Raw genomic sequence first — 11,063 nt, 5'->3', positions numbered from 1 at the left:
TCAGAATAAAGGTCTTGGGCAGTGAGCAGAATTTAGGACTCAAACCGTATCCCCCCCCCCAAAAAAAAAAGTATCCCACACAGGTGGCCCATACTCAGCCATGGTTCTCAAACAGGCTTTGGTCTCTACAGACATTTTTGAACCAATATTTAATCACTGAGAGATTCCAAATAGGATTATATATTTCTGGTTTCTCTGGAAAATCTGGCAACACTGGTCCTAAATTGCTGCCTGTCAATAGTTGGTGGAGGCCAGTAGCAGCCATTCTCTTTAGCTAGAATAAGAGGTTCTCTGGCCTGCCACACTCACCCACTATCCCTCTGCCTTTACCTGCTTGGCCCTGAAGTCTCCAACCAATACCCGGGAAAGAGGCCTGAGCTGCAGAAACACATCTGGTAGTCACTGGTATTTAGATGGTGGTCAAAGACCTCACTGCGGATGCCGTCACCCAAAGAGAAAGTGGAATGAAGTAGGTCAAGGAGGTAATCCTGGAGCCATCAGTGTTTTAGAAATGGAGGAAGAGAAATTCACGCTGGAGAGAAAAACAAAGAAACTGGAGCAGAGCAAGTGAGCGTGAAGTCTCAAGAGCTAAGAGAGGAGAGCAGAAGTTGGAGGGAGGGCTCTCCTGCGCCACATGCAACAGGACGTCCAGGGCAGGATCATAAGGAGACACGACATTGGGGAAGTAGGTCGTGGGCGACCCAGGAGCCTAGCTGTGTGGCACAGTGAGGGAAGAGGCAGACAGCATGATGTGCATGGGCTGCTCAGGTGAGAAAGGAGGAGTAAAGCCGGATTAAACTAGAGAGGCCATGGGGTCAAGGCACGGTCCCTTGGCAGGATCAGAGACACCTGGACATTGTAAAGTGAAAAAGAAGCCAGGAGTAAGATGAAGGCCGTAGAACTCTAACAGAGGGATGAACAACAGAACCAAGTCCAAAAGGAGGTAGTGGGGGCAAAAGGGTGAGACAGGTGGCTGGATTCACTGCAAAAATGAGAGGACTCCAAGGCTAGTGGATTGGAGGTGATGATAAATCTGGAAGCAGATGGCTGTGTTCAAAAACTTGAGAGCTGAGGTGCCTCGTGGCACCCCAGCCCGGAATCTGCTTGAGATCCTCTCCCTCTGCTCCTCCCCACCCCCAACCCTGTTTGCGCATTCTCTCTCTCTCTCTCTCTCTCTCTCTCTCTCTCTCTCTCTCTCTCTCAAATAAATAAATTAAATAAATCTTAAAAAAAAAAGAAATTTGAGAGCTAAGTCATCACGGAGCCTGGCGCTGGCGGGGGGTAGGGGGGGTGCATGGCAGTAGGGGGGATCCATGGGTTCAGGGACACACCAGCCCAGGACCCCCAACCAGAGCCGGAACCCGAGGAGGTGCTAGGCCTGAGCCGACTGCCACCTGAGCTGCTCCTGGTGGTGCTGAGCCATGTGCCCCCATGCACGCTGCTGGGGTGCTACTGCCAGATATGCAGGGGCTGCCACACCCTGGTGGACAACCAGGCCCCGTGGCCACTCATGCTGGCCCAGGACCACCGCGCTCTGTTGCTGCTGGACCACAGCGGCCTCTACTTCTGTGAGAAAGCACAGATGGACAGATGCAACCTCAGGTGTAACCCATGCGGCCAAGAAGGCCTCCGGAAATGGATGGTGCAGCATGCTGGGGATGGCTGGGTGGTGGAGGTGAACAAGTCAAGAGTGGCTAGAGCTCCCCTGCAGAGCTGCTTTGTGTCTTCCTTCAGCGGATGTGGCAAGAAGCAGGTCTTAGACCTGGAGGAGCAGGGTGTGTGGCCAGAACTGCTAGATGGTGGCAAGATTGAGATTTGTCAACCAGACAGTCCTGAGTAAATTCTCTGCTAGGCTTGATCCCGACCAGCAGTGGAACAACAACGTCCGCTTTCAGGTCACTCACGTGTTCTCCATCAAGATGGGCCGGCCACTTTGCGTCTTTCGAACTGTGGGGCCAGGACATGCAGTTCTGGGCTGGTCGCTACGGAGCCCGTGTGATCAAATGCAGGGTGATTGTGCGAGCCTGTGTGTCTTACTCAAGGGCTGTACTCGCAAAACGACCTAACTGGGACCTTCTAGCACCTGGGGTCATTGGCCAGGGCATGTACCATCCTGGGTACTCATTAACCAAGGGCATGTACCATCCTGGGTACTCCAGAGTCCATTCAAGGGTTCTGCTGGGCACCTTCTTCAGCTTCTGGAAACTACTACAAGAAAGTTCTTCCATCGGATCTACCTACTGCTGTTGAAGGGCAGTCCCTCCCCTTTTGGGGTGTGGAGAGGCAACAGGTGAGCACAGAGGAATGCTGGTCCTGGAGAGGGCTCTTCGCCCTCCCCCACTGAGGCCCTCTGATTCAGCCTCAGTCCCCTCTGGCCTTGTCTCCTCGTGTGTCTGCTTCAGGAACTTCATCAGTCCCTTGAGGGAAGACCTCTCACCTCTGAAGCAGAATCTCATCCTTAGAGCTGGGACAATCCCAGCCACCTTGGGTGACAAACTTAACCTCCTGGAGCTTCAAGACTGGGACCAGGTCTCATGGCTGAAAGTCAACCCGCTCAAAAAATGTTTAGAGATCCTCAAGAACTCCTGTAATCATGTGGTGCATAAAACTATTTTTTATTTTGAAATTTTTCACAAACATTGAGAGAATAAAATACATCAGCAACAACTATCTGCCAACCACATGTAATAAATTTATTACTTTGCCAAGAAAGAAAGAAAGAAATTTGAGAGCTACTAATTGACCTGGCACAAGGGAGGCCTTAGTAACCCTTCAATGAGATGCTCCAAGGTGCCAATCCTTTTCCATTTGGTATGAAGGATGGGATAGGGTGGGAAGAGTGGAGAGGCCTGTCTCCCCAGCAGCAATGGTAGAAGACAGAGCCAGTTTTCAAGCCCTGGGAAGTGGAGTTCCTACCAGCAGAGAGAAAGAAGCACACACTGGATCATCGTTCTCCTAGGGGAAGGCAGAGGCACCAGCTCCAAGGATGGAGGGGAAGGATTACAGCGACATCCACAGCCTCTGGGCCATCTCTGGTGTGCATCCTGGTTTGGAGGAACGTTTGTCCTCTTCTCTATGCTTAACTCACCACAGAAGTGCCTGACATAAAGAAGAGGGCAGTCAGTGTAACTTGACTCACGTAGGGTGTCGACCAGCGACTGTAACACCGATACCTCTGAGGCAAATGAGCACAAGGTTCTGATTGTCGGATGTTACAGTAGGCCTTGGCGCTACCCTTACTCAAGGCCCTCAGGCTTCCTTCCAGGAGGTGTCTGCCAAAACAATTTTGGTAATGAGAAAGCATTTCGTGGTATTTTTCTGAGGAAATGTTCTATCCTGGGGAGTCAGAGAGATGCCAAGGCAATGGATTCCGAAGGCAGCCCACTGTTGAGATCAAGGTTGTCATTGTGACCAACAACACCCTTCCTGGTTTGGGGCTGCAGTGTCCACAGGGCTGCCTGAGGCCCCAGACCTGGGGCTGGGCTTTGGTGGCCCACATTCCATTTCCCACAGTGGGAGCTCTGAGGAGCAGGGAGAGTTTGCCACAACTCACCCTTGCCATCCAAATCAGTGACTTTTACCCTAGATTGTGGGTTAACAGGGACAGAGGTGAGGGGTGACACCTAGTAGCATCAGTGAGCAATCCCCAGCACGCGAGCAGGCAACGGCCTTCCCTCTTCCTTTCCTCACCACATTTTAATAAAATTTCCCAAGCTTAATTATTTCAATGTCTGTCTTCTGTGTCTTATTTATTTTATGGTGGAGTTGCTATGAGGCAGAAACAAACAAAAAAACAGAAAGCACTTTTAAAAAATGCAGGAGAAATATGCCCAGACAGGTCACTAACTTGACATTAGGCATCCCCAGAAGAACTAAGATTTAGCTGACATAAAAATCTCATGTCTTAAAAGCTCTCTCTGATCTTAAAAATACTACTGCTCTGGTTACAGCCCTTCCACTGGAAAAAAAAAAATCAGTATTCTGTAATTCCTTCTACAGACTGGGGGCATTAAAATAGAACCAGGGCTGCAAGAGGGAGGTATGGCAGCGTCATTTCGCCGGTTTTGAATGATGTGCTTCAACCCACCGTGCATTTCCCCAGAGGGGACAGAGAATATCTTTCAAGAACATGCTAAACACCCATCTGTCAGAAACAATTTTTGGGTACTGAGGTGTAGAGATGGAGAAGAGAACACACCATCCCTTGGGGCTCATGCCTGTGCAGAACAGCACTGCCTCTGTCTGATGCCTGTCCTCATTATCTTTGATCACCTGCCCCTGCTTGACAGGCATGGTGCCACCCACCTGCTAGGCTGGGGACACAACAGTCCAGGTCCTCAAGAAGCTCCCCTTGTCCTGGCAGAGCCAGACACCCAGACAATCACATGACAATAGCCCACTGTGAGAAGAACATTGATGAGAACCGAAACCAAACACGACCATTATAGTGGGAAGAGGACACCACTGAGAGCTGAGCTCCTGTACCTCCAAGTCCTGGGGGCTGGTTTCTCATGGGACACAAGAGCCCCCTGGGGCAGGTGACCTTAGCTCCATATTCTTAGTGACACCCAAGGTCACCAGGAGAGCGAGGAGCAAAGCTGGGATTTGAGCTCAGGTTGCTCCAATTTCATGCTCCTTTTATATCGAGCAACACCTCTAGTACCATTCTTTAATTAGAGCCTTTCCTAACTCCCTGAACTGAATGTTACTTATTTGTACCTCTCTCCAGGCAACTGTCTTGGCCTGGAAGGACTGTCATTTGTGTACTCGTCCATTTTACAGGACTGGTAACCTTCAAAGGCAGGAATGGCATTTCTTTACATGTTTTGTGTGTGTATGATTTTTAAGATAAGGTGTGCCTCTCTGATGAGCTGATATGAAGCAGACACCTGAACAAAATGAGAGCAATCCTTGAGGATGATGGGGGACAGGAGACTGGGATGGGGGATATTCCAGGCAGAGGGCACAGAAAAGGCAAAGGCTCTCCATCAAGGGGTAAGTTTGAGAAATAAAACCTCCATCTTACCCCACCCCTTTCGCTCTGTCCCCTGCCTCTGCTTTATTTTTCTTCAAGGCACTTTTCACTATTTGATGCTACATTTATGGACTTATTTGCTTACCATTCATCCCTCATCTACACTCTGAGCTCTGTGAGGACATGGACTTTGTTTTCACTGATCCTCAGAGCCTGGAAGAGATTGGCACACAGAGGAAACTCCACATATATTTGTTTAGAAACATATGAATAAATGTATAAAGCACTATATATTTTTTAAGTTGCACTTTTATTAAGTACTTCTCATGTACAATCACTGAACTAAGCACTTTATATACATTACTTCATTTACTTCTCACCCAAACCCCATCACGGCGGCTATTTTTATCCTCATTTTACAGGTGGTGCAAGTGAGGTTAGGTAACTTGCTTCAGATGACTCAACCAGTAAGTGGTGGAGCTGGGATGTGAGCCTAGGTCTGAGCTAAAAGCCTGTAACTTTCCAAGAATATACAATGGGAGAAAGATAATCTCTGTAATAAATGGTGTTGGAAAAAAACTGGACAGCTACATGCAAAAGAACGTGGACCAACTTCTTCCATCATGCACAAAAATAAACTCAAAATGGATTATAAACATATACATGAGACCTGAAACGATGAAACTCCTAAAAGAAAACATAAGCACTAATCTCTTTGACATGAGCCTTAGCAACATATTTATGGATGTGTCTCCTCAGGCAAGGGAAACAAAAGCAAAAATAAACTGTTGGGACTATAGCAAAATAAAAAGGTTTTGCACAATGAAGCAAACCATCAACAAAATGAAAAGACAACCTAACAAATGGAAGAAGGTATTTGCAGATGACATATCCAAACAGAGTTAGTATCCAAAATATATAAAGAACCCCAACTCAGCACCAAAAAAAACAAATAATCTGATTTAAAAATAGGCAGGGGACCTAAATAGACACTTTTTCAAAGAAGAGATACAAATGGTCAACAGATAAATGAAAAAACGCTTAACATCACTCATCATCAGGGAAATGCAAATCAAAACCACAATGAGATATCACCTTGCACCTGTCAGAATGGCTAGTATCAAAAAGACAAAAAGTAACAGGTGTGGGTGAGGATGTGGAGAAAAGGGAACCCTAGTGCACTGTTAGTGGGTATGCAAACTAATGCAACCACTGTGGAAAACAGTATGGAGGTTCCCCCCAAAATTAAAAATGTCATACAATTCAGTAATTCCACTACTGGGTATCTACCCAAAGAAAATGAAAATATTAATTCAAAAAGATGTATGTACTCCTATGCTTATTTTAGTATTATTTACAGTAGCCAAGATATGGAAACAACCCAGGAGTCCATCAAGAGACAAAAGTTGTGGTGTATGTGTATTTATATATGTATATGTGTATTGCTAGTGTGCGTGCATGGGCACACACACAATGGAATTATCATTCAGCCATAAAAAAAGAATGAGATCTTGTCATTTGTGACAACATGTATGAACCTACAGGTATTATGCCCAGGGAAATAAGTCAGACAGAGAAAAACAAATACCAGATGATTTCACTTATATGTGGAATCTAAAAAACACAACAAATGAATATACAAACAAACAAAAAACAGAAACAGACTTAGAAATACAGAGAACCAACTGGTGGTTGCCAGAGGGGAGGGATGAGGGAGATGGGTGAAACAGGTAAAGGGGATTAAGAAGTATAAACTTCCAGTTATAAAATAAATAAGGCACAGATATGAAAAGTATAGCAGAGGGAATACAGTCAGTAACACTGTAATAATGATGTATGGTGACAAATGGTAACTACATGTATTATGGTAAGCATTGTGTAATGTACAGACTTGTTGAATAACTATTGTGTACCTGAAACTAATGTAACACTGTATGTCAACTATACTTATATAATAAAATTTTTTTTAAAAAAGAATTGTATCATACTATATATTCTTTTTTGCATCTTTTTTCCTTTAAAAATGTATCATCAGCATATTCTCTTTTTTTTAACATATAATGTATTATTTGTTTCAGGGGTACAGGTCTGTGATTCATCAGTCTTACACAATACACAGCGTTCACCACAACACATACCCTCCCCAGTGTCCATCACCCAGCCACCCCATTCTCCCACCCCCCTCCACTCCAACAACCCTCAATTTGTTTCCTGAGATTAAGAGTCACTTATGGTCTCCCTCTCTGGTTTCATCTTGTTTCATTTTTCCCTCCCTTCCCCTATGATCCTCTGTCTTATTTCTCAAATTCCTCATATTAGTGAGATCATATGATAATTGTCTTTCTCTGATGGACTAATTTCGCTTAGCATAATACCTTCTAGTTCCATCCACATCGTTGCAAATGGCAAGATTTCAATTTTTTGATGGCCGCGTAATATTCCATTGTATATATATATACCACATCTTCTTTATCCATTCATCTGTTGATGGACATCTAGGCTCTTTCCATAGTTTGGCTATTGTGGACATTGCTGCTATAAACATTGGGGTAACACATGCCCCTTCAGATCACTATATACATCAGCATATACTTTTTTTTTTTAAGATTTTATTTATTTACTTGACAGAGAAAGAGACAGCGAGAGCAGGAACACAAGCAGGGAGAGTGGGAGAGGGAGACGTAGGCCTCCTGCGGAGCAGGGAGCCCGATGTGGGGCTCAATCCCAGGACCCCGGGATCATGACCTGAGCCGAAGGCAGATGCTTAATGACTGAGCCACCCAGGTGCCCCTCAGCCGCATATTCTTATATGATTAAATATTCTCTTATACCATTTGAAAAAAAAAAAGCCCATGCCTTTTAACCAAAACATCGTAATCTGGGAGTGCCTGGCTGGCTCAGTCGGTGCAGCACGTGACTCCTGATATGGGGGTTGCGAGTTCGAGGCCCATGATGTGTGTTCGGATTACTTACAAATAAAATCTTTAAAACAAACAAACAAAACATTATTCTAATCTTGCTTAGCCTACAGTGGCCATGGGAGGCCCTCAACAATTAACAAGTGGATTAAATTAAATATATTCAGTGCAGAGAAGGGGCAAGCTCAAAGACAATATAATGTGGAATCTGGAGAGCAGGTTAGAAGATGCTCATCCTGGTATGGAAGCTAAAAAGAACTGAAATAAAAGATATGAGGTTAGTTGAATGTGCACATTTTCTCCCAGAAATTTACACACATAAGAAGTGCCGTCAAGGGTGTGGCTCACATGACCAGGGCACTTCCTAATGCCGAGGCTATCTGACTCCAAAGGAAGACACAGATTTCAACCAGCTAATGGCAGGCAAGTTCTGACCTCAGGACATTGTCAGGTCTGTGAGGAGGAGGAGTTGTTTTCGGCGACTCAAAAGGAATGCTGAAGAGAGGGAACGGGATAAGGAGACCCTGTCAGAGTTGGCTAGAGGCACTTCCCATGGTGGGCTGGAGAATTCTACTCTGTTGAAAGGTAAATGCCAAAGACAAAACTCAAAAGGTCTTCATCCAGAAGAGGTTAGGAGAAACATCCCACAAAGACTTATTAACCACTTTGATTTCATGCTGGCTAGGACAAATCCAGATCCTAGATGCTGAGAAGGTGACTCCCAGAATCATCATCACAGGATGTTTTCATAGGATTCTCCACCCTCCTGACTGCATGGCTAAGTCAGCACTCAGGTGAGGAGCTGCCTCCGCTGCTAGGAGGTGAGCTCTGAGCCTGCTCAGTCCCAGATAAAATGGTTAAGACGGCTCCTGAGACAGGAAGTGTGGGAGGGAACCTCTAGGCTCAGATGCTGCCGAGATGCAGCGCACCCTGCTCTGCCTTCTCTGCCTCTCTCCGGCGGAGACTCCTCTGTCTCACAGGCTGTTCCGACACTCAGGTGAGAGACTGGCTCTATGAACACATTCACCGATCCGAGAGTTTCTGTTGTCACTAAGTAACACATCAGTCACCACAGGGAAATGAACGCTTTTCCCCACTTCTCTCACACTTACCTAAAAGTATTTTTTTTTCCTTTTCTTCTCCCATAAGCACAGCTTGGGTTTTCCAACATCAAACTACCTTTCCCCACTCACAAACAGTAAGTACGGACTAAAACTAAAAGCATTTGAGCCTTCGTGTCTGTATTCTGGTCCCTTCTCTGAGATAGCAAGGGAGACCTTGGGCCTCACTGTGGTTTGCTGACTTCCGAGTACCCTCACAGGTGACATCTCGTGGGACTCTCCCAACGGTGCCTAAAGGTAGGCTGGAAAGTGGTTACTCCTCATTTTAAAGAGGAGGCCACAAAAATAAAGATTAATTACTAATAACAAATAAAGAAGAGGCCACAGACTTCAGGAGGCTATGTAAGTGACTCGAGGCGCAGGGTCCTAGCGCTAGGGAAAGGGGAGCTGGACTCGAACCCGGGCCTGCTAACCTCATGCCTGGAGCCCTTTCCCCAAACTGCACGACCACAGGTGCCACGAGCCACCCTGGCCCTCTTGATACTTATCCCTCTAGACACTAAAAGAGCCAGTATGTAAAGTCAACACCAGAGTATTCACAAGCAAGGGTTTAAATGCTGGCTCTCCTCAATTACTTGTACAGGTGACTTAACTTCAACTTTCTCAGTCGTAACATAGGCAGGTTAGAAAAATATACATGGCACAACAATGAGGGCTTTATAAATTCATAATTAGCAATGTTTTGAAATAGCTGACATTCATAGCAACTGGCCGTGCTCCAGGCACATTTTCACAGAAGGCAACACGAGTCAGACATCTCGAGCTGAGCATCTCACCCCCAGACTCAGAGTGAGGAACTTAGCTTTGTTGGCTATTTCAGAATGGATCAGGCTCAAGGCACGTCTGCCCTCCAAGCCTCCCACCACTACCCGCCATCCACACTGCTGCTCAAAATGGCCACAGCAGGCCTTCTAACTGCCCAGCTGTGTGAGTTATTCATCCTTCCAGACCCTCAGCCTTTCGACTACTCTAATTGCAAACACATTTCCTCACACCATGCTTCAGATCAGGCAAACAGGAGAGAGAGAAAACACTTAAGAGCCCTCAACATCAAGGGGCATCAAGGTGCTGGGAGCATGACCCCTTCTGGCTCAGGTGCAGAGAAGTAAGTGCCCCTGTCTAGCTCCTCCCTCCCCCCAAACCAGCAGCAGCTACCCACACCTAACTGGAGCTGTGGGCTCAGCACAATGTGGGCTCTGAGACTCCTGGCTTCTTTTAGGCAACTTCCACCTTGCCCAGCACTTTGGCCTACCAAGGCACCAAGGATAGGCTGCCCTCCTCCTTCCTCTGAAGCATTTTAAGATAAAATGCATTTCATCAGTCTAGCACACTGCCCCTCAGACTCTTCCTCTGAGCCATTTCAACCTACCACGGTTGCTTCCAGTGATGCAAGGAGCCCCCTAAGAGAGGCCTCACACAGGGGCCAAAGGGGACTACTCCAGAAACACGTATTTCCAAGGACTGCTTCCAGTAAAAGGCACCACTCTGTCTCTCATGACAGGAAGTGAGTCATCCCTGATTCTTTTTCTTTTTTTCCTCAACCCCTACACCCACCCCAGGTCTACCTGCCAAGTACATCTCAAATCTGACTACCTCTTTCCATCTCCACTGCCTCTTCTCTGAGCTACTGTCGAGCTACTGTCAACACTCCCCTAGGCTCCTGAGAAGCCTCCTAACTGGTCTACCCACTTCCCCTCTTGAATTCTGGCACAATGCTGGTTACCCTCCAGATCCATTCTCCTCTTCCTGGGGAGCTGGAATATGGCAATCCATTCAGAGACTTCATTTTCCAGACACCCCCTTCCCTGCAGCTAGGCTGGCCATGTGACCACTTATTTACCAGCAAAATGTGAATGGAAATGATGTATACACATTTTGTAGCATTTGTTGTATCATTTATATACAAATTTGTATCATTGTTGCAACATGGCAGCCCAGGATTTCCTCTTTTATTCCCTTTCAATGGGCTAGAATGTGGATAGGGAGCTGAGCCAGCTCTGACCTTCTTACAGATGAACACAGCAACGCAAGGGAAGATGAACAGGAGAG

General features: G+C 46.3%; 1 long non-coding RNA gene and 1 pseudogene across 1 annotated transcript in view; one reads left to right on the top strand and one right to left on the bottom strand.

Moving 5' to 3' along the window:
- The first annotated feature begins 1,294 nt into the window (after window positions 1–1,294).
- Window positions 1,295–2,250, top strand: LOC113928567 (annotated as a pseudogene).
- Window positions 2,251–2,781: 531 nt separating this feature from the next.
- The window catches only part of LOC113928889, a 124,838-nt gene continuing 116,556 nt past the window's right edge, over window positions 2,782–11,063 (bottom strand). Inside the window, exon 5 of the long non-coding RNA XR_003521992.1 lies at window positions 2,782–3,099. This is a non-coding gene — a long non-coding RNA (uncharacterized LOC113928889). The remainder of the gene's footprint in view (window positions 3,100–11,063) is intronic.

The sequence above is a fragment of the Zalophus californianus genome, chromosome 5 (genome assembly GCF_009762305.2).
Source record: "Zalophus californianus isolate mZalCal1 chromosome 5, mZalCal1.pri.v2, whole genome shotgun sequence".
NCBI lineage: Eukaryota > Metazoa > Chordata > Mammalia > Carnivora > Otariidae > Zalophus > Zalophus californianus.
The sequence above is the reverse complement of the archived record's forward strand: the minus strand, read 5'-3'. Positions and strand labels throughout refer to the sequence as shown.